General features: G+C 47.8%; 1 protein-coding gene and 1 long non-coding RNA gene across 7 annotated transcripts in view; one reads left to right on the top strand and one right to left on the bottom strand.

Annotated features, from left to right (window-relative positions):
• Positions 1-23,306, bottom strand: part of TOPAZ1 (testis and ovary specific TOPAZ 1) — a 627,583-nt gene that overhangs the window by 31,441 nt on the left and 572,836 nt on the right. The gene's annotated exons all lie outside the window — the stretch shown is intronic.
• LOC134927603 (uncharacterized) overlaps positions 1-23,306 on the top strand; it is a 40,901-nt gene that overhangs the window by 13,242 nt on the left and 4,353 nt on the right. The window contains exons 3-4 of one of the 2 annotated variants that reach the window (XR_010177684.1): positions 10,751-10,931; positions 20,722-20,824. This is a non-coding gene — a long non-coding RNA (uncharacterized LOC134927603). The remainder of the gene's footprint in view (positions 1-10,750; positions 10,932-20,721; positions 20,825-23,306) is intronic. The other variant, XR_010177683.1, reaches the window with a different exon arrangement.

Genomic DNA, 23,306 nt, shown 5'->3' with positions numbered 1-23,306 from the left:
TCAAGTATTTTTGAATATGATGCCACAAGCTTGACACACCTATCTTTGGGCAGTTTAGCCCATTCCTCTTTGTAGCACCTCTCAAGCTCCATCAGGTTGGATGGTAAACGTCGGTGCACAGCCATTTTCAGGTCTCTCCAGAGATTTTCAATTGACTTCAAGTCTGGACTCTGGCTAGGCCACTCAAGGACATTCACAGAATTGTCCTGAAGCCACTCCTTTCATATCTTGGCTGTGTGCTTAGGGTTGTTGTCCTGCTGAAAGATGAACCGTCGCCCCAGTCTGAGGTCAAGAGCACTCTGGAACAGGTTTTCATCCAGGATGTCTCTTTCCCTCTATCCTGACTAGTCTCCCAGTTCCTGTCACTGAAAAACATCCCCACAGCATGATGCTGCTACCACCATGCTTCACTGTAGAAGTAGTATTGGCCTGGTGATTAGCGGTGCCTGGTTTCCCAATATGACGCCTGGCATTCACACCAAAGAGTTCAATATTTGTCTCATCAGACCAGAGAATTTTGTTTCTTACGGTCTGAGAGTCCTTCAGGTGCATTAAACTCCAGGTGGGCTGCCATGTGCTGTATACTAAAGAGTGGCTTCTGTCTGGCCACTCTACCGTACAGGCCTGATTAGTTTATTGTTGCAGAGATGGTTGTCCTTCTGGAAGGTTTTCCTCTCTCCACAGAGGAATGCTGTAGCTCTGACAGAGTGACCATCGGGTTCTTGGTCACCTCCCTGACTAGGGCGCTTCTCCCCCGATCGCTCAGTTTAGATGGCCGGCCAGCTCTAGGAAGAGTTCTGGTGGTTCCAACTTCTTCCATTTACGGATGAGCCTGTGCTCATTGGGACCTTCATGCAGCAGATATTTTTCTGTACCCGTCCCCAGATTTGTGCCTCGAGACAATCCTGTCTCAGAGGTCTACAGACAATTCCTTTGGCTTCATGCTTGGTTTGTGCTCAGACCTGCACTATCAAGTGTGGGGCCTTATATAGACAGGTGTGTACCTTTCCAAATCATATCCAATCAACTGAAATTACTACAGGTGTATGCCAATAAAGATGTAGGAACATCTCAAGGATGATCAGTGGAAACAGGATGCACTTGAGCTTCATGGCAAAGGCTGTGAATACTTATGTACATGTGATTTCTTAGTTTTTTATTTTTATTAAATTTGCAAAAATCTCAAAAAACTTTTTTCACATGGTCATTATGGGGTATTGTGTGTAGAATTTTGAGGAAAAAATTAATTTATTCCATTTTGGAATAAGGCTATAACATAACAAAATGTGGAAAAAGTGAAGCGCTGTAAATACTTTCCGTATGCACTGTATAAAAGCTATGTATGCAGTAGTCGGAACTGGGAATTTAGAAGTGGCGTTATGCCATACCGCTGTACACTGCCCCACTTAAAGCAACATATGTATGTTAAAAAAAACCAAGCAGTGGCATACAAGACTTAAGGGAAAAAACAAGCAAGTTATTACTTTCTATTGCTTAGAGGACTGATAACCATTCTCTTGAAGGAACATATGCCACCTATTATTTGACTATAGTATACTAGAGCATTCTGAGAAGTGGCTATATGCACAGTACAGATGGGATGTATGAAAAGTTACATGAACAGCAAGGGTGGGGTTACACAATTAAAATAAGATTTTACTCACCGGTAAATCTATTTCTCTGACGTCCTAAGTGGATGCTGGGACTCTGTAAGGACCATGGGGAATAGCGGCTCCGCAGGAGACTGGGCACAACTAAAGAAAGCTTTAGGACTACCTGGTGTGCACTGGCTCCTCCCACTATGACCCTCCTCCAGACCTCAGTTAGGATACTGTGCCCGGAAGAGCTGACACAATAAGGAAGGATTTTGAATCCCGGGTAAGACTCATACCAGCCACACCAATCACACCGTATAACTCGTGATACTATACCCAGTTAACAGTATGAAATACAACTGAGCCTCTCAACAGATGGCTCAACAATAACCCTTTAGTTAGGCAATAACTATATACAAGTATTGCAGACAATCCGCACTTGGGATGGGCGCCCAGCATCCACTACGGACTACGAGAAATAGATTTACCGGTGAGTAAAATCTTATTTTCTCTGACGTCCTAAGTGGATGCTGGGACTCCGTAAGGACCATGGGGATTATACCAAAGCTCCCAAACGGGCGGGAGAGTGCGGATGACTCTGCAGCACCGAATGAGCAAACTCTAGGTCCTCCTCAGCCAGGGTATCAAACTTGTAGACTCTTGCAAAAGTGTTTGAACCAGAACAAGTAACAGCTCGGCAAATTTGTAAAGCCGAGACCCCTCGGGCAGCCGCCCAAGAAGAGCCCACTTTCCTCGTGGAATGGGCTTTTACAGATTTAGGGTGCGGCAGTCCAGCCGCAGAATGTGCAAGTTGAATCGTGCTACAGATCCAGCGAGCAATAGTCTGCTTAGAAGCAGGAGCACCCAGCTTGTTGGGTGCATACAGGATAAATAGCGAGTCAGTTTTCCTGACTCCAGCCGTCCTGGAAACATATATTTTTCAGGGCCCTGACTACGTCCAGTAACTTGGAATCCTCCAAGTCCCCAGTAGCCGCAGGCACCACAATAGGTTGGTTCACATGAAAAGCTGATACCACCTTAGGAAGGAATTGGGAACGAGTCCTCAATTCCGCCCTATCCATATAAAAAAATTAGATAAGGGCTTTTGCATGATAAAGCCGCTAATTCTGATACACGCCTGGCCGACGCCAAGGCCAACAGCATGACCACTTTCCACGTGAGGTATTTTAGCTCCACGGATTTAAGTGGCTCAACCCAATGCGACTTCAGGAAATCCAACACCACGTTGAGATCCCACGGTGCCACTGGAGGCACAAACGGGGGCTGACTATGCAGCACTCCCTTAACAAAAGTCTGAACTTCAGGCAGGGAAGTCAATTCTATTTTGGAAGAAAATCGATAGAGCCGAAATCTGGACCTTAATGGAACCCAATTTTAGGCTCATAGTCACCCCTGACTGTAGGAAGTGCAGAAATCGACCTAGCTGAAATTCCTCCGTTGGGGCCTTCCTGGCCTCACAGCATGCAACATATTTCCACCATATGCGGTGATAATGGCTTGCGTTCACTTCTTTCCTAGCTTTAATTAGCGTAGGAATAACTTCCTCCGGAATGCCCTTTTCCTTCAGGATCCGGCGTTCAACCGCCATGCCGTCAAACGCAGCCGCGGTACGTCTTGGAACAGACAGGCCCCCTGCTGCAGCAGGTCCTGTCTGAGCGGCAGAGGCCATGGGTCCTCTGAGATCATTTCTTGGAGTTCTGGGTACCAAGCTCTTCTTGGCCAATCCGGAACAATGAGTATAGTTCTTACTCCTCTCCTTCTTATTATTCTCATTACCCTGGGTATGAGAGGCAGAGAAGGGAACACATACACCGACTGGTACACCCACGGTGTTACCAGAGCGTCCACAGCTATCGCCTGAGGGTCCCTTGACCTGGCGCAATATCTTTTTAGCTTTTTGTTGAGGCGGGACGCCATCATGTCCACCTGTGACCTTTCCCAACGGTGTACCATCATTTGGAAGACTTCTGGATGAAGTCCCCACTCTCCCGGGTGGAGGTCATGTCTGCTGAGAAAGTCTGCTTCCCAGTTATCCACTCCGGGAATGAACACTGCTGACATGATTTTCCGCCCATCGGAGAATCCTTGTGGCTTCTGCCATCGCCATCCTGCTTCTTGTGCCGCCCTGTCGGTTTACATGAGCGACCGCCGTGATGTTGTCTGACTGGATCAGCACCGGCCGGTATTGAAGCAGGGGTCTAGCCTGACTTAGGGCATTGTAAATGGCCCTTAGTTCCAGAATATTTTTGTGTAGGGAAGTCTCCTGACTTGTCCATAGTCCTTGGAAGTTTCTTCCCTGTGTGACTGCCCCCCAGCCTCGAAGGCTGGCATCCGTGGTCACCAGGACCCAGTCCTGTATGCCGAATCTGCGGCCCTCTAGAAGATGAGCACTCTGCAGCCACCACAACAGCGACACCCTGGCCCTTGGAGACAGGGTTATCCGCCGATGCATCTGAAGATGCGACCCGGACCACTTGTCCAACAGATCCCACTGGAAGATCCTTGCATGGGACCTGGCGAATGGAATTTCTTCGTAAGAAGCTACCATCTTTCCCAGGGCTCGCGTGCATTGATGCACCGACACCTGTATTTGTATTAGGAGGTCTCTGTCTAGAGACGACAACTCCTTGGACTTCTCCCCCGGGAGAAACCCTTTTTTTTTTTTTTTTTTGTTCTGTGTCCAGAACCATACCCAGGAACAGTAGACGCGTCGTAGGAACCAGCTGCGACTTTGGAATATTCAGAATCCAGCCGTGCTGTTGTAGCACTTCCCGAGATAGTGCTACTCCGACGAACAACTGCTCCCTGGACCTCGCCTTTATAAGGAGATCGTCCAAGTACGGGATAATTATTTCGGCCATTACCACGGTAAATACCCTCGGTGCCGGGGATAGACCAACGGCAACGTCTGGATTTGGTAATGACAATCCTGGTGAGGAGGGTAAATAGGGATATGCAGGTAAGCATCCTTGATGTCCAGTGATACCATGAACTTCTCCAGGCTTGCACTAATCGCCCTGAGCGATTCCATTTTGAACTTGAACCTTCGTATAAAAGTGTTCAAGGATTTCAATTTTAGAATGGGTCTCACCGAACCGTCTGGTTTCGGTACCACAAACATTTTGGAATAGTAACCCCGGCCTTGTTGAAGGAGGGGTACCTTGATTTCACCTGCTGGAAGTACAGCTTGTGAATTGCCGCTAGTACTACCTCCCTTTCTCCGAGGGCAGCAGGCAAGGCTGATGTGAGGTAACGGCGAGGGGGAGTCGCCTCGAACTCCAGCTTGTATCCCTGTGATACTACTTGCAGAACCTAGGGATCCACCTGTGGGCAAGCCCACTGGTCCCTGAAGTTCCCGAGACGCGCCCCCACCGCACCTGTCTCCACCTGTGGAGCCCCAGCGTCATGCGGTGGACTCAGAGGAAGCGGGGGAAGATTTTTGATCCTGGGAACTGGCTGTCTGGTGCAGCTTTTTCCTTCTTCCCTTGTCTCTGAGCAGAAAGGAAGCGCCTTTGACCCGCTTGCTTTTCTGAAGCCGAAAGGACTGTACCTGAAAATACGGTGCTTTCTTAGGCCGTGGGGAAACCTGAGGTAAATTTTTTTCTTCCCAGCTGTTGCTGTGGATACGAGGTCCCAGAGACCATCCCCAAACAATTCCTCACCCATATAAGGCAGAATCTCCATGTGCCTTTTAAAGTCAGCATCACCTGTCCACTGCCGGGTCTCTAATACCCTCCTGGCAGAATGGACATTGCATTAATTCTGGATGCCAGCCGGCAAATATCCCTCTGTGCATCCCTCATATATAAGACGACGTCTTTAAAATGCTCTATGTTAGCAAAATATTATCCCTGTCTAGGGTATTAATATTATCTGACAGGGTATCAGACCACGCTGCAGCAGCACTATCCATGCTGAGGCAATTGCAGGTCTCAGTATAGTACCTGAGTGTGTATATACAGACTTCAGGATAGCCTCCTGCTTTTTATCAGCAGGCTCCTTCAAAGTGGCCGTATCCTAAGACGGCAGTGCCACCTTTTTTGACAAACGTGTGAGCGCCTTATCCACCCTAGGGGATATCTCCCCACGTGACCTATCCTCTGGCGGGAAAGGGTACGCCAGCAGTAACTTTTTAGAAATTACCAGTTTCTTATCGGGGGAACCCACGCTTCTTTACACACTTCATTCACTCATCTGATGGGGGAACAAAACACTGGCTGCTTTTTCTCCCCAAACATAAAATCCCTTTTATGTGGTACTTGGGTTAATGTCATAAATGTGTAACACATTTTTCATTGCCGAGATCATGCAACGGATGTTCCTAGTGGATTGTGTATATGTCTCAACCTTGTCGACACTGGAGTCAGACTCCGTGTCGACATCTGTGTCTGCCATCTGAGGTAACGGGCGTTTTTTGAGCCCCTGATGGCCTTTGAGACGCCTGGGCAGGCGCGGGCTGAGAAGCCGGCTGTCCCACAGCTGTTACGTCATCCAGCCTTTATGTAAGGAGTTGACATTGTCGGTTAATACCTTCCACCTATCCATCCACTCTGGTGTCGGCCCCACAGGGGGCGACATCCCATTTACCGGCCTCTGCTCCGCCTCCACGTAACCTTCCTCATCCAACATGTCGACACAGCCGTACCGACACACCGCACACACACAGGGAATGCTCTGACTGAGGAGAGGACCCCACAAAGTCCTTTGGGGAGACAGAGAGAGAGTATGCCAGCACACACCAGAGCGCTATATAATGCAGGGATTAACACTATAACTGAGTGATTTTTCCCCCAATAGCTGCTTGTATACACATATTGCGCCTAAATTTGGTGCCCCCCCTCTCTTTTTAACCCTTTGAGCCTGAAAACTACATGGGAGAGCCTGGGGAGCTGGCGCCAGTGTGCTGAGGGAGATAGCCCCGCCCCTTTTTCGGCGGACTTTTCTCCCGCTTTTTTCATGGATTCTGGCAGGGGTAATTTATCACATATATAGCCCTGGGACTATATATTGTGATGATTTGCCAGCCAAGGTGTTTATATTGCCCTCAGGGCGCCCCCCCCCCCCCCCAGCGCCCTGCACCCATCAGTGACCGGAGTGTGAGGTGTGCATGAGGAGCAATGGCGCACAGCTGCAGTGCTGTGCGCTACCTTGTTGAAGACAGAAGTCTTCTGCCGCCGATTTTCCGGAACACTTCTTGCTTCTGGCTCTGTAAGGGGGCCGGCGGCGCGGCTCCGGGAACGAACACCAAGGTCGGGTCCTGCAGTCGATCCCTCTGGAGCTAATGGTGTCCTGTAGCCTAAGAAGCCCAAACTACCACCAGTTAGGTAGGTTCGCTTCTTCTCCCCTTAGTCCCTCGCTGCAGTGAGTCTGTTGTGTAAAATAAAAAACCTAAAATATACTTTCTTTCTAGGAGCTCAGCTAGGTCGATTTCTGCACTTCCTACAGTCAGGGGTGACTATGGGCCTAAAATTGGGTTCCATTAAGGTCCAGATTTCGGCTCTATCGATTTTCTTCCAAAATAGAATTGACTTCACTGCCTGAAGTTCAGACTTTTGTTAAGGGAGTGCTGCATAGTCAGCCCCCGTTTGTGCCTCCAGTGGCACCGTGGGATCTCAACGTGGTGTTGGATTTCCTGAAGTCGCATTGGGTTGAGCCACTTAAATCCGTGGAGCTAAAATACCTCACGTGGAAAGTGGTCATGCTGTTGGCCTTGGCGTCGGCCAGGCGTGTATCAGAATTAGCGGCTTTATCATGCAAAAGCCCTTATCTAATTTTTTTATATGGATAGGGCCGAATTGAGGACTCGTTCCCAATTCCTTCCTAAGGTGGTATCAGCTTTTCATGTGAACCAACCTATTGCGGTGCCTGCGGCTACTGGGGACTTGGAGAATTCCAAGTTACTGGACGTAGTCAGGGCCCTGAAAAATATATGTTTCCAGGACGGCTGGAGTCAGGAAAACTGACTCGCTATTTATCCTGTATGCACCCAACAAGCTGGGTGCTCCTGCTTCTAAGCAGACTATTGCTCGCTGGATCTGTAGCACGATTCAACTTGCACATTCTGCGGCTGGACTGCCGCACCCTAAATCTGTAAAAGCCCATTCCACGAGGAAAGTGGGCTCTTCTTGGGCGGCTGCCCGAGGGGTCTCGGCTTTACAAATTTGCCGAGCTGTTACTTGGTCGGGTTCAAACACTTTTGCAAGAGTCTACAAGTTTGATACCCTGGCTGAGGAGGACCTAGAGTTTGCTCATTCGGTGCTGCAGAGTCATCCGCACTCTCCCGCCCGTTTGGGAGCTTTGGTATAATCCCCATGGTCCTTACGGAGTCCCAGCATCCACTTAGGACGTCAGAGAAAATAAGATTTTACTCACCGGTAAATCTATTTCTCGTAGTTCGTAGTGGATGCTGGGCGCCCATCCCAAGTGCGGATTGTCTGCAATACTTGTATATAGTTATTGCCTAACTAAAGGGTTATTGTTGAGCCATCTGTTGAGAGGCTCAGTTGTATTTCATACTGTTAACTGGGTATAGTATCACGAGTTATACGGTGTGATTGGTGTGGCTGGTATGAGTCTTACCCGGGATTCAAAATCCTTCCTTATTGTGTCAGCTCTTCCGGGCACAGTATCCTAACTGAGGTCTGGAGGAGGGTCATAGTGGGAGGAGCCAGTGCACACCAGGTAGTCCTAAAGCTTTTTTTAGTTGTGCCCAGTCTCCTGCGGAGCCGCTATTCCCCATGGTCCTTACGGAGTCCCAGCATCCACTTAGGACGTCAGAGAAATGTAACTTTCCCGATGTAAGAAAATAAGGACATTTGCAAGAGTTACACTAAGCCTTTCCTTTATACCTCAGCGTTGGTATTAAGGCTTACTGCAACAATAAAACCTGGTTTAGGCGAGGAAAGAAAAAAAAGAAGTGGCTTTCTCCTGCCCTATTTCATAGCTTTATATTGCCTCCCCTCTCTACCTTCGTTTCTTTAAGAACTACCTATCAAAGGATCAACCTCCAACTAACCGTTTTTGTAGTCAAATAAACGCTGTGTAGCATTCCCAGTTTGTTTATGTTTCAGATTTGTGCTCATCAGGTCAGACTTCTGCCATGTTTCTGGTAGCAAGATTTACTGTTCTGCAGAATTATACACAAAAATATCAAGTGCAGGACACCTACTGTGTTGTTATGGATGTACAGTTAGCATCTATTGTGGTGCTGTGTGATTGATTTAACATAAGACCAGAGGCGTAAAAAGGGTAGGGCGAGTGGGGCAAGTGCCCTGGGCGCCTTGGCAGGCCCAGGAGAGGGGGCGCCGCCGGCGGCCAGGGCATCATGCCCCACTCGCCCCCATCACGCCGAAATGTGAGGGGAGGAGAGCACAGTGGGGCATGTATCTGGCACAGTGGGGCATGTATCTGGCACAGTGGGGCATGTAACTGGCACTGTGGGGCAATGTAACTGGCACTGTGGGGCAATGTAACTGGCACTGTGGGGCAATGTAACGGCACTGTGGGGCAATGTAACTGGCACTGTGGGGCAATGTAACTGGAACAGTGGGGCATGTATCTGGCACTGTGGGGCATGTATCTGGCACTGTGGGGCAATGTATCTGGCACTGTGGGGCAATGTAACTGGCACTGTGGGGCAATGTAACTGGCACTGTGGGGCAATGTAACTGGCACTGTGGGGCAATGTAACTGGAACAGTGGGGCATGTATCTGGCACTGTGGGGCAATGTGACTGGCACTGTGGGGCATGTATCTGGCACTGTGGGGCAATGTAACTGGCACTGTGGGGCAATGTAACTGGCACTGTGGGGCAATGTAACTGGCAATGTAACTGGCACTGTGGGGAAATGTATCTGGCAATGTAACTGGCACTGTGGGGCAATGTAACTGGCACTGTGGGGCAATGTATCTGGCAATGTAACTGGCACTGTGGGGAAATGTATCTGGCAATGTAACTGGCACTGTGGGGCAATGTATCTGGCACTGTTGGGCAATGTATCTGGCACTGTTGGGCAATATATCTGGCACTGTGGGGCAATGTATCTGGCACTGTGGGGCAATGCATCTGGCACTGTGGGGCATTGTATCTGGCACTGTGGGGCATTGTATCTGGCACTGTGGGGCATTGTATCTGGCACTGTGGGCCATTTTCAGTGGCCACACCCCTTCTGGTGTGTGGCCACGCCCATTTTTTTTCCGGCGCGCGCACATGCTTCTTTTGCTGTGTTTTTGTGTGTGTGTGTGTGTGTGGGGAGGGGGGGGGGGCATTTTCCATCTTGCCCTGGGCTCCAAAAACCCTAGCCACGCCTCTGCATAAGACCTCCTCTACGGGTGCGAGGTATTCAACATTACAAGCTAAAAAAAAATTCTGTGTCACCACTATTGCAACATATACAAACATACGCAAAAATAATACAAATGCTAGGCTGATAACGGCCCTTTCTTTTGTGAAGCTAGGTTGCTCAGATTTCCCCAGTTTGGAAATGGTCTAGCAGGGTTATTTCACACCAAATCAACACAGGTTTCAAGCTGACCATCTCAGACAGTAATGAATAAATGCTGCCATGGGTGTTAACCCCCCTGCCCCCAAATCTGATATGCACACTGGTTTTAAAGTTATATGTCTTTAAAGCTGAATTTTTTTTTTAAATAAAAAACAAATGCTTTTAACATGTTTTTAAATTGCACTTATAGCTCCCCAAATTGAGCTAGAGAGTTAACACAGCAGTATGTTTCCATAAAAACTCAAATGTTTTCAAAAATCTAAATTTTGATTTTCTCAAAAAGCCATTTTTTTTTTCTTTAAAAAAAAATAATCTCAAATATTCACACTGTTGTCAATAAATCCCCAAAGTTTTATTTTGGGATCATGATTTGTTATTAAAATAATAAAAATGAGATCTAGGCCTCTTACTTTCAAATTTTTCTCCTTAAACAATCCCTTTGATATACATGTACAATGACAGTATGTTATTACTAAAATATTTTAACATTTTGAAACTTTTTAAAACATTTTAAGAAAATTTACTGCAGACCATTACCACCATTTGGTGCTGCTGCTCTGGATGGATTGTGCTACTTGATGGGTTGGAACTGACTAAAGGCTTCATTTCCTTTTAATATTTCCATTTCAGAAAGGTGTACATTCGACCTGTTGGAGTTAACAGAGTCACCATAGACAGAACATTTACTATAGGAATCCATAAAACATCCGGCTTCCTTGGGTATGAAAAAAGATGGTGATGGACCAGCATGATGGAGGAATGTCACTTTCACTTCATTGATGTTTTGAATCTTTCTCCAGAATAAACACAAGTTAGTACTCATTGACAGCAGTTACATACCCTCTAATGCCAGCAAGTGGGAGCTTTTCTTGGGATGTTGTTACCGTCCGTTCATTGAATTTTGTAAGAAGGAAAAGGTCTTCACAAAATGTTTTGTTGTAGATGCTACAGGTATGAAAGCATAGAATTTCTGTGCCCCAGGAATTGTTACTGTGTTTTTAAAACGATCATCCACAAATACTGCTGTCTCCATATGTTCTTCTTGCGTTGAGAAAGTAAAATGCAGTCCTGTAATCAGGGCCGGATTAACAATGGGACGGATGGAGCTGCAGCTCCAGGCCCCCCCTTGAAAATAGGCCCACAGAGCTCCCTGCAGTGTAGCCAGTGTTGACAGGATTTTTTTTTTACTGTCACCACGACCAGCCCGGCCACCTAATAACATGATCACCTGCATATCCCTGTTCCCAGCCAGCCAACGGAAGCCCCTCTTACAGTACATCAGACTCAGGGACAGTCGAAGCACCGCCCCTGGACCCGAATGAAGCAGCTACTCCCGTTGCAGTCACAAGCTCCAGTTCTCGGATCCATCAGAAGACCCGCCTCCCGGACCTGTCATAAGTCCCGCCTCCCAAACCCGCCAGAAGACCTGCCTCCCTGACCCGTCATAAGCCCCACCTCCCGGACCTGCCATAAGGCCCGCCTCCCGGACCTGCCATAAGCCACACCTCCTGGACTCATCACGTCAGATGCTCCGCTTCTCTTAGAACCGCTGAGTCTTAAGAAATTTTTTAAGCAGCTTGGTAGGCCAGCGGGGACTCCGGGGGAGCTGATAGACTGTTTCAGTGACAGGAGATTTAAAATGCAGCACACAGGGGTCGCAGCTTTTCTTGTATACATGCTGCGCCCCCTGACCCCATTTCTGACCTCCCCTTGTCCTCTGCTGCTCTTTTTCCCAGCTTCGATGCTCTCTTCCTGGGTATATACCACTCAGAGGAGCACTGGGCTTGGTGTTTGGAAGGATGTGTCATTCACCCTAAATTACCTGGGACATCAGATGCGGCTGCAGCTGCCTAGGTACGACCACATCATTCATGCCACTGCTCCCTAAGTATACTGTACGTATGTCCCACTTCACCTTTTATCACCTGTGTATTTTATCCCTTCCCACCTATGTTCTGTCCCTTCACAGTTCACACCTGTGCCACTGCTTCTTTTACAATCTATGCCTCTGCCCCCTCTCCACCTGTATCTCTGCCCCTCCCGTGTCTCTGCCCCCTTTACCACGTGGGCTTTGGCCAGCGTCTCCATCTGTATGTATACCCACACTCCACCTATGTCTCTGCCTTCCTCTCCAACCTGTATCTCTACCCCCTCCCCACCTTTGTCTGCCCCCTTCACCACCTGTGCTTTCGCCCCTCTCCAACCTGTTTCTTTACCCCCTCACAACCTGTGTCTGCCCCCTTCTCTCTACCTGTGCTTCAGCCTCCCTCTTCATTTGTGTCTCTACCACCTTCACTACTTGTGTTTCCACCCCTCTTGCCACGCGTGACTTCCTATTTGTGCCTTTGCCTTGTTCCCCACTTGTGTCATTGCCCCCTTTACCCCTGTGCCTCTGCTTCCCTCCCCACCTATGTCCCATCCCCCCTCTCCACCTAGACCTCTGCTTTTTTCCTTAATTGCGTCTCTGCCGTCGCTCTGCCAGTATTTCCACCTGCGGTTCCACTACCCTCTCCAAATGCATCTCTGCATCCCTCCCCACCTGTATCTCTGTTCCCTTTCCATCTGTATCTTTGCCCGCTTTCTACCTTCCTCTCCACCTGTGCTTCTGCCTTCTCTCCTTCTGTGCTTCCACTTCCCTCTCCAAATGCATCTCTACTTCCCTCCCCACCTGTATCTCTGCCCCCTTTCCATCTTTTAATCTACCCCCTTCCACCAGTACCTCTAACCCCATCTCCACCTGTGCCTCTGCCTTCTCTACATCTATGCTTCTGCTTACCTCTCCAAATGTATCTCTGCCGCCCACCCAACCTGTGACTCTGCTCCCTTCATCATCTGTGCTTGCACCCCTTTTGCCACCTGCTCCTCTCACCAACTGTGAAGAAAAGAGGTTATCGAGCAGTGCCTGATGGAGCAAGAAGACATCTCTCAGTGTCCTGCGCCAAGAAATGCCACAGCGTTTGGGAGGGAGAGGTGGATACCAAGCATGATTCAAAGTCGCTGGCAGGCTTATTCACTGAAAAACACCCAGAGTAGTCCATTCCATCTCCAAGACCAAGTCTGCACCCTTCCTGCTCCTATACCTGACTATGCCTTTTTTTATCTTCTACTCCTCCCATCCCCATCCTCAGGCCCACCCCTCCTTTCCCCCTATCCTGCCTGTACTGCCTCACTCTAAACTTATCCCACATCTGGAGCTGCTCTGTATGCAGAGACCAGGGCAAAGAGACAGAGACAAATGTAGTGTGGGGAGGCAGTGTAATAATGCAGTGTGGGGGATGTAGTGTAGTGGGGAGGTAGTGCAGTGATGTTGTATAGGGAGGTAGTGCAGTGATGTAGTGTGGGGAGTTTGTGCAGTGACAGTGCAGGGATGTAGTGTAGTAATATATTTCAGAGATTCAGTGTGTGGAAGTAGCGTAGTGATGTAGTGTGTGGAGGTAGTGCAGCAATGTAGTGCAGAGCTGTGGTATAGTGAGATAGTGCTAAGACTTAATGTGGAGAGGAGGATCAGTTATACTATATAGTGCATGGATGGGGTATTAGTAGGTAACAGCAATGTAGTGTTGGGAGATAGTTTGAGGAGGTGTAGTGTGGGGCAGTAGCGAAGTGATATACTGCGTGGATGTAGTGCAGTGATATAGTGCAGGGAGTTTGCGTAGTGAAGAGTTAGTTAAGTTATACTGTATACAGTAGTGTACGGATGAGGTGTGAGTAGGTAATGTAATGTTGGGAGGTAGTTTGTAGAGGTATAGTGTGGAGATAGAAAACAAAAAACTACTGAACAGCGCCTCAACAACAATATTAAAAATATATGTAATTAATTATAATTAAAAATTAAAAACTCCTGAGAGACTGCGCTTGCCGACACCACTATGTGGAGTGATAGGGCAGACAAAGGAAATAACAACGGCTGCGCTGTATATCAGGAGTTAAAATGGAGAGCCAACGTGTAAATGTATAAAATTTATTAGCAATGCTTCAGAAAATAAAAACATAAAATAATGATACGAAACAACAAAAACACACCTAAATTATCTCAGGTAATTCATTAGACTGTTTTGCCATATACAGTATCTAATGATGGATATGAATTGTCAATGTCCGTGCTCCACAAATTGCTAGAGGTAGCTGGGGTGGAGATGAATAAAGTGCTGAGGGTGCAGTTCCAAATGGTTAGCAGCTCAAGGTCACCAAATAGAATAATTATGCAGGTTTTAACCTCTCTGGTGGGCTGGTTAATTAGCCGAGCGTCCTCGGCTAAAAGTCCTGCGGTGCCCACAACACTGTGCAGCGGAGAGGAGATGCAATAGCCGCCGGATGACTTTCGCTGACCGAAGCAGTATGGTAAAAAGTGGTCGCCTGCAGTGATGGAATGATCAAATGGTGTTATGGCTGAGTCAGTTCCGGTTGCACCAGATGTTCACCTGAGCAAGGTGTGCAAAGAGGCGGGGTCCTGACGCGTTTCGTCACGTTAACGTGACTTTATCGAAGGTGTATTCCTGCCTCCAGACTAACCAGTATTTAAAGCCAGAACGGCTAATGACGGGCAGATAATCAGTAATCAATGCCTTGCTCTGCATGCACAAATATTGGAAAGTTGCTCTGCATGCAGTCATGGTTTTAAATACTGGTTTTTACCATACCGCTCCGAATCATCCGGCGGCTATTGCATCTCCTCTCCGCTGCACAGTGTTGTGGGCACCGCAGGACTTTTAGCCCACCAGAGAGGTAAAAACCTGCATAATTATTCTATTTGGTGACCTTGAGCTGCTAACCATTTGGAACTGCACCCACAGCACTTTATTCATCTCCACCCCAGCTACCTCTAGCAATTTGTGGAGCACGGACATTGACAATTCATATCCATCATTAAGTACATGGCAAAACAGTCTAATGAATTACCTGAGATAATTTAGGTGTGTTTTTGTTGTTTCTTATAATTATTTTATGTTTTTATTTTCTGAAGCATTGCTAATAAATTTTTATACATTTACACGTTGGCTCTCCTTTTTAACTCCTGATATACAGCGCAGCCATAGTGTGGAGATGAAGTGTGGGGAGGTAGCATAGTGATATAGTGTAGGGATGCAGTGTAAGATAACATGTATTGTACAATCTGAGAGTATACCCTGAGAATTGTTGTAACTGGACTTGCAGGGACAGAACTTTCTCGCAAGCTCTGTCCCTGTATGCAATAATTGATACTTCCTTGCGATAAATTCAATTATTGCAGTCAAATTTATTAGTCCATCCATATCTCGGATGCAGATTGTGATACATATGCCCCATAGTGCGGAGATGTAGTGTAGTAGTGATATACTGAAGAGATGTAGTGTGGGAAGAAGTGCAGTGATGTAGTATGCCACCATACCCCCCTTACCATGCAGGAAGAAATTATTTGTAGTGCTAGTCACACCTACTGCATGACACACAATAGGCCCATTATAAATTTCAGCTCCAGGCCCATGTGGACCTTAATCTGGCACTGGCTCAGCCGCACAATTTAAGAACAAGAAAAACTTTGCCAACTTATGCTCTCATAAGGATGATTTTTTTTTCATTTAGCAGCAGAGTGACGGTTTTCTGCAACTGCTCATGACAAAGGGCCTTGCGATGGTGTAGGTGGCACAGTGAATAGGTTAGCAATCCTGAGCAAGCCTGCAATGTCCATATGATGATCAGATTCTTATACCACAACAACTTTTTGACTGGGCAGAGCAAAACATTACAGGCAGTGCCAGATTAAGGTCCACATGGGCCTGGAGCTGAAATTTATAATGGGCCTATTGTGTGTCATGCAGTAGGTGTGACTAGCACTACAAATAATTTGTTCCTGCATGGTAAGGGGGGTATGGTGGCATACTACATCACTGCACTTCTTCCCACACTACATCTCTTCAGTATATCACTACTACACTACATCTCCGCACTATGGGGCATATGTATCACAATCTGCATCCGAGATATGGATGGACTAATAAATTTGACTGCAATAATTGAATTTATCGCAAGGAAGTATCAATTATTGCATACAGGGACAGAGCTTGCGAGAAAGTTCGGTCCCTGCAAGTCCAGTTACAACAATTCTCAGGGTATACTCTCAGATTGTACAATACATGTTATCTTACACTGCATCCCTACACTATATCACTATGCTACCTCCCCACACTTCATCTCCACACTATGGCTGCGCTGTATATCAGGAGTTAAAAAGGAGAGCCAACGTGTAAATGTATAAAAATTTATTAGCAATGCTTCAGAAAATAAAAACATAAAATAATTATAAGAAACAACAAAAACACACCTAAATTATCTCAGGTAATTCATTAGACTGTTTTGCCATGTACTTAATGATGGATATGAATTGTCAATGTCCGTGCTCCACAAATTGCTAGAGGTAGCTGGGGTGGAGATGAATAAAGTGCTGTGGGTGCAGTTCCAAATGGTTAGCAGCTCAAGGTCACCAAATAGAATAATTATGCAGGTTTTTACCTCTCTGGTGGGCTAAAAGTCCTGCGGTGCCCACAACACTGTGCAGCGGAGAGGAGATGCAATAGCCGCCGGATGATTCGGAGCGGTATGGTAAAAACCAGTATTTAAAACCATGACTGCATGCAGAGCAACTTTCCAATATTTGTGCATGCAGAGCAAGGCATTGATTACTGATTATCTGCCCGTCATTAGCCGTTCTGGCTTTAAATACTGGTTAGTCTGGAGGCAGGAATACACCTTCGATAAAGTCACGTTAACGTGACGAAACGCGTCAGGACCCCGCCTCTTTGCACACCTTGCTCAGGTGAACATCTGGTGCAACCGGAACTGACTCAGCCATAACACCATTTGATCATTCCATCACTGCAGGTGACCACTTTTTACCATACTGCTTCGGTCAGCGAAAGTCATCCGGCGGCTATTGCATCTCCTCTCCGCTGCACAGTGTTGTGGGCACCGCAGGACTTTTAGCCGAGGACGCTCGGCTAATTAACCAGCCCACCAGAGAGGTTAAAACCTGCATAATTATTCTATTTGGTGACCTTGAGCTGCTAACCATTTGGAACTGCACCCTCAGCACTTTATTCATCTCCACCCCAGCTACCTCTAGCAATTTGTGGAGCACGGACATTGACAATTCATATCCATCATTAGATACTGTATATGGCAAAACAGTCTAATGAATTACCTGAGATAATTTAGGTGTGTTTTTGTTGTTTCGTATCATTATTTTATGTTTTTATTTTCTGAAGCATTGCTAATAAATTTTATACATTTACACGTTGGCTCTCCATTTTAACTCCTGATATACAGCGCAGCCGTTGTTATTTCCTTTGTCTGCCCTATCACTCCACATAGTGGTGTCGGCAAGCGCAGTCTCTCAGGAGTTTTTAATTTTTAATTATAATTAATTACATATATTTTTAATATTGTTGTTGAGGCGCTGTTCAGTAGTTTTTTGTTTTCTATCTCCACACTATACCTCTACAAACTACCTCCCAACATTACATTACCTACTCACACCTCATCCGTACACTACTGTATACAGTATAACTTAACTAACTCTTCACTACGCAAACTCCCTGCACTATATCACTGCACTACATCCACGCAGTATATCACTTCGCTACTGCCCCACACTACACCTCCTCAAACTATCTCCCAACACTACATTGCTGTTACCTACTAATACCCCATCCATGCACTATATAGTATAACTGATCCTCCTCTCCACATTAAGTCTTAGCACTATCTCACTATACCACAGCTCTGCACTACATTGCTGCACTACCTCCACACACTACATCACTACGCTACTTCCACACACTGAATCTCTGAAATATATTACTACACTACATCCCTGCACTGTCACTGCACTACCTCCCTATACAACATCACTGCACTACCTCCCCACTACACTACATCCCCCACACTGCATTATTACACTGCCTCCCCACACTACATTTGTCTCTGTCTCTTTGCCCTGGTCTCTGCATACAGAGCAGCTCCAGATGTGGGATAAGTTTAGAGTGAGGCAGTACAGGCAGGATAGGGGGAAAGGAGGGGTGGGCCTGAGGATGGGGATGGGAGGAGTAGAAGATAAAAAAAGGCATAGTCAGGTATAGGAGCAGGAAGGGTGCAGACTTGGTCTTGGAGATGGAATGGACTACTCTGGGTGTTTTTCAGTGAATAAGCCTGCCAGCGACTTTGAATCATGCTTGGTATCCTCCTCTCCCTCCCAAACGCTGTGGCACTTCATGGCGCAGGACACTGAGAGATGTCTTCTTGCTCCATCAGGCACTGCTCGATAACCTCTTTTCTTCACAGTTGGTGAGAGGAGCAGGTGGCAAAAGGGGTGCAAGCACAGATGATGAAGGGAGCAGAGTCACAGGTTGGGTGGGCGGCAGAGATACATTTGGAGAGGTAAGCAGAAGCATAGATGTAGAGAAGGCAGAGGCACAGGTGGAGATGGGGTTAGAGGTACTGGTGGAAGGGGGTAGATTAAAAGATGGAAAGGGGGCAGAGATACAGGTGGGGAGGGAAGTAGAGATGCATTTGGAGAGGGAAGTGGAAGCACAGAAGGAGAGAAGGCAGAAGCACAGGTGGAGAGGAAGGTAGAAAGCGGGCAAAGATACAGATGGAAAGGGAACAGAGATACAGGTGGGGAGGGATGCAGAGATGCATTTGGAGAGGGAAGTGGAACCGCAGGTGGAAATACTGGCAGAGCGACGGCAGAGACGCAATTAAGGAAAAAAGCAGAGGTCTAGGTGGAGAGGGGGGATGGGACATAGGTGGGGAGGGAAGCAGAGGCACAGGGGTAAAGGGGGCAATGACACAAGTGGGGAACAAGGCAAAGGCACAAATAGGAAGTCACGCGTGGCAAGAGGGGTGGAAACACAAGTAGTGAAGGTGGTAGAGACACAAATGAAGAGGGAGGCTGAAGCACAGGTAGAGAGAAGGGGGCAGACACAGGTTGTGAGGGGGTAAAGAAACAGGTTGGAGAGGGGCGAAAGCACAGGTGGTGAAGGGGGCAGACAAAGGTGGGGAGGGGGTAGAGATACAGGTTGGAGAGGAAGGCAGAGACATAGGTGGAGTGTGGGTATACATACAGATGGAGACGCTGGCCAAAGCCCACGTGGTAAAGGGGGCAGAGACACGGGAGGGGCAGAGATACAGGTGGAGAGGGGGCAGAGGCATAGATTGTAAAAGAAGCAGTGGCACAGGTGTGAACTGTGAAGGGACAGAACATAGGTGGGAAGGGATAAAATACACAGGTGATAAAAGGTGAAGTGGGACATACGTACAGTATACTTAGGGAGCAGTGGCATGAATGATGTGGTCGTACCTAGGCAGCTGCAGCCGCATCTGATGTCCCAGGTAATTTAGGGTGAATGACACATCCTTCCAAACACCAAGCCCAGTGCTCCTCTGAGTGGTATATACCCAGGAAGAGAGCATCGAAGCTGGGAAAAAGAGCAGCAGAGGACAAGGGGAGGTCAGAAATGGGGTCAGGGGGCGCAGCATGTATACAAGAAAAGCTGCGACCCCTGTGTGCTGCATTTTAAATCTCCTGTCACTGACACAGTCTATCAGCTCCCCCGGAGTCCCCGCTGGCCTACCAAGCTGCTTAAAAAATTTCTTAAGACTCAGCGGTTCTAAGAGAAGCGGAGCATCTGACGTGATGAGTCCAGGAGGTGTGGCTTATGGCAGGTCCGGGAGGCGGGCCTTATGGCAGGTCCGGGAGGTGGGGCTTATGGCGGGTCTTCTGGCGGGTTTGGGAGGCGGGACTTATGACAGGTCCGGGAGGCGGGTCTTCTGATGGATCCGAGAACTGGAGCTTGTGACTGCAACGGGAGTAGCTGCTTCATTCGGGTCCAGGGGCGGTGCTTCGACTGTCCCTGAGTCTGATGTACTGTAAGAGGGGCTTCCGTTGGCTGGCTGGGAACAGGGATATGCAGGTGATCATGTTATTAGGTGGCCGGGCTGGTCGTGGTGACAGTAAAAAAAAAATCCTGTCAACACTGGCTACACTGCAGGGAGCTCTGTGGGCCTATTTTCAAGGGGGGGCCTGGAGCTGCAGCTCCATCCGTCCCATTGTTAATCCGGCCCTGGGCTGAGCCATCGGAGAAGTAGAAAATCTTTTTTGATAGCCAAAATGACTGGGAGCTTCTTTTTGGAGTACAGTACTGCTCCCAGTCTGCCGTGTTTCTTATTCCCATCACCACTTCTCCAAGTTTCTGTTCCTCCCTACTCCCATTATCCCAGTGTGATATTCCACTGTAATTAAACACTCTGCTTTTCCAAATGTGACACAAATGGTCCAGGGACAGGTTAAGTTAGGATGGGCTTAAATTAGTGACCAAGGGGCTTTTCTTCATTATTTAAAGCCCACCCAATTTATCCTGTCCCTGGGCCACTTGTAGTAGTTTTTTTCCCCAGAAGTTAAAAAAAAAATGGGTTTTTGAGAAAACAAAATTTTATTTTGAAAATGTTTAAATGTTTATGGAAACATACTGCTGTTAAATAGATTACATGAACGCCTAATAATTGGGTTTTAAATTTAAACATTATTTTACTCTGGCTCTTAAATATCAAATACATTTGTGTTTCAGTTGTACCTCCTGGTATGAAACCTGAATTTCATTGGATCATCTGCCAACATCCTTGCCTTCTTCAGTTTGTCGCAAACCCAGTTTATGTGAGGTCTGTTTTGAGGTAGATTGTTTGAGGGGATGCCTGCCACACTTAGAATAAACTGTGTGCACTGTATCATTTTTTCTATTACGTCCTAGAGGATGCTGGGGTCCACATTAGTACCATGGGTATAGACGGCTCCACCAGGAGCCATTGACACTAAGCGTTTGAGAGTGTGGGCTGGTTCCTCCATCTATGCCCCTCCTACCAGACTCAGTTTAGAAAATGTGCCTGGAGGAGCCGGTCACAGCTAGGGGAGCTCTCCTGAGTTTCCCTAGTAAAGTTGTTTTTTAGATTTAATTAACAGCCTCCCTGCTTCGTGGGACTAAGGGGGGTCGGGTGGTGTCCACCCTGCAGGGTCTGAGCCACTATCTCTGCTGACAGAACACTGAGCTCCTGAGCGGATCGAACGTTCCCCGCCACAGGGGATCGCTCACCCCGGCAGCATGCCGCCACCCCCTTACAGAGCCAGAAGATCAGTGGCGAGTTAGTCACCGGCCCCCCCTAGAAAGCGGGGAGCCGGTGTGAAGATGGCGGCAACAGGGTATGGAGCGCAGTACTAACTGTGCTCCGGGGCTCAGTGGTACATAGTGCGGCGCTGTGAGGGGCGCCCTGAGCCAGCGTCTACACCCTACACTGACCTCCAAGCCTGTCAGGGTCCCAGGATCGCTGCCAGCAAAATTCCTCAGGCCAGTATAATCTCCAGAAGAGCGGGAAGACCGCGCCATTAAGGGGGCGGAGCTTCTCCTCAGCAGACCCAGCAGCGTTCAGCGCCATTTTCCTGCCTGCAGAAGCGCTGTCAGTGAGAGCTGTCCCTCCAATTCAACTCCAGCTATCTCCTACGGTACCAGGGGGATGTAGAAGGGGGGGGGGGGGAGGCTGTGTACAGACTGTGTAACCTGTTAAGTTGGGGGGTCTCACTATACCTTGAAAGCGCTGTGTGTGGGTTGGCTCCAATCTCTGTGTCTCTCTTGCCATTCTTGGGGGTGAAACTCTGTCTGTCCTCGTGTGTGTGTGTGTGTGTGTGTGTGTGTGTGTGTGTGTGTGTGGTGTCTGTGGTCTCCATTAAGCTATGTCCAGGCACTCTGCGTCATATGCAGCAGAGGATATATCCTCTCAGGATGATCACATTCCATGTAATCAGGATTGCACTGTCTTAGCGCAGATACCAGCAAGGAAGCCCGATTGGTTATCCTCTATTAAATCTATGAATTCTCAGATTTCTACTAGGGTTTCACAGAATGAATCTGCAACTCAGGTTTTACAGAACTCTATGGCAGTCTAGTCCAGTTCTGTTACCTCAGGGCCCCCCACTGTATGTTCTCACAAATGTGCTCTAGCACAGATTATGCAAGATGACAAGGATACCGATTCTGACACGGCAGACGGTGAGGCGGATGTGCTGCGGGGGGCGGCATCTCTTGCAAAAGGGGTGCAGTTGATGATAGAGGCTATTAGAGATGTGTTGAATATTGCTGATACAACACCTGAGCAGGTTGGAGGCGGCTTACTTCACTGACAGTAAGAAAGCCTCGCTAACCTTCCCTGCCTCTAAAGAATTAAATGTTATATTTGAGAAAGCATGGGAAAACCCAGAGAAAAAATTCCAGATCCCTAGAATGGTTCTGGTTGCTTAACCCTTCCCCGAGGAGGATAGGAAAAAATAGGAAAACCCGCCCATAGTTGACGCGTCTGTATCTAGACTCTCAAAAAAGGTGGTTTTACCTGTTCCAGGATCTACCGCCTTAAAAGAGCCGGCTGATCGCAAAGTTGATACTACGCTCAAATCCATATACACGGCTTCAGGGGCGATACTACGTCCCACTATTGCCTGTGCATGGATTTCCAAAGCTATAGTAAAGTGGTCAGGCACGTTATTTGAGGATTTGGATACAATGGATAAAGTGATGCTGAATTGTTTTTACGTAACATTCAGGATTCTACAGGATTTATGGTGGAATCCATGAAAGACCTGGGTTCCATGGCTGCAGGGATATCTTCCACGTCTGTCTCAGCTCGTAGGGGACTTTGGCTGCGCCACTGGTCTGCCGACGCGGAATCCAGGAGAGGTGTGGATACCCTGCTCTACACAGGTCAGGCTCTCTTTGGGGAAGCGTTGGATGTGTGGATTTCCACGGCTACAGCGGGTAAGTCTCCTTATCTTCCCTCAGCTGTACCCGCTATGAAGAAAACTTTTTCTTAAGCTGCATTTCAGTCCTTTCAGACTGCCAAAGCAAGAAAGGCCAAACCGTCCAACACCTTCTTTAGAGGAGGTCGGCCAAAATCCAAGAAACCCGCTGCTGCGGGTTCCCAGGAACAGAAACCTGCTTCAGGTACGCCAAAGTCCTCAGCAAGACGATGGACAGCGCAGCCTGGAGGTGGGGCCGGTGGGGGCGAGACTCAGGCATTAGTGTCACGTCTGGGTGTCGTCCGGCCTGGATCCCTGGGTGCAAGATATTGTGTCCCAGGGGTACAGGCTGGATTTTAAGATCTCCCTCCTCAC

Source organism: Pseudophryne corroboree, chromosome 5 (assembly GCF_028390025.1).
Source record: "Pseudophryne corroboree isolate aPseCor3 chromosome 5, aPseCor3.hap2, whole genome shotgun sequence".
Lineage (NCBI taxonomy): Eukaryota > Metazoa > Chordata > Amphibia > Anura > Myobatrachidae > Pseudophryne > Pseudophryne corroboree.
The sequence above is the reverse complement of the archived record's forward strand: the minus strand, read 5'-3'. Positions and strand labels throughout refer to the sequence as shown.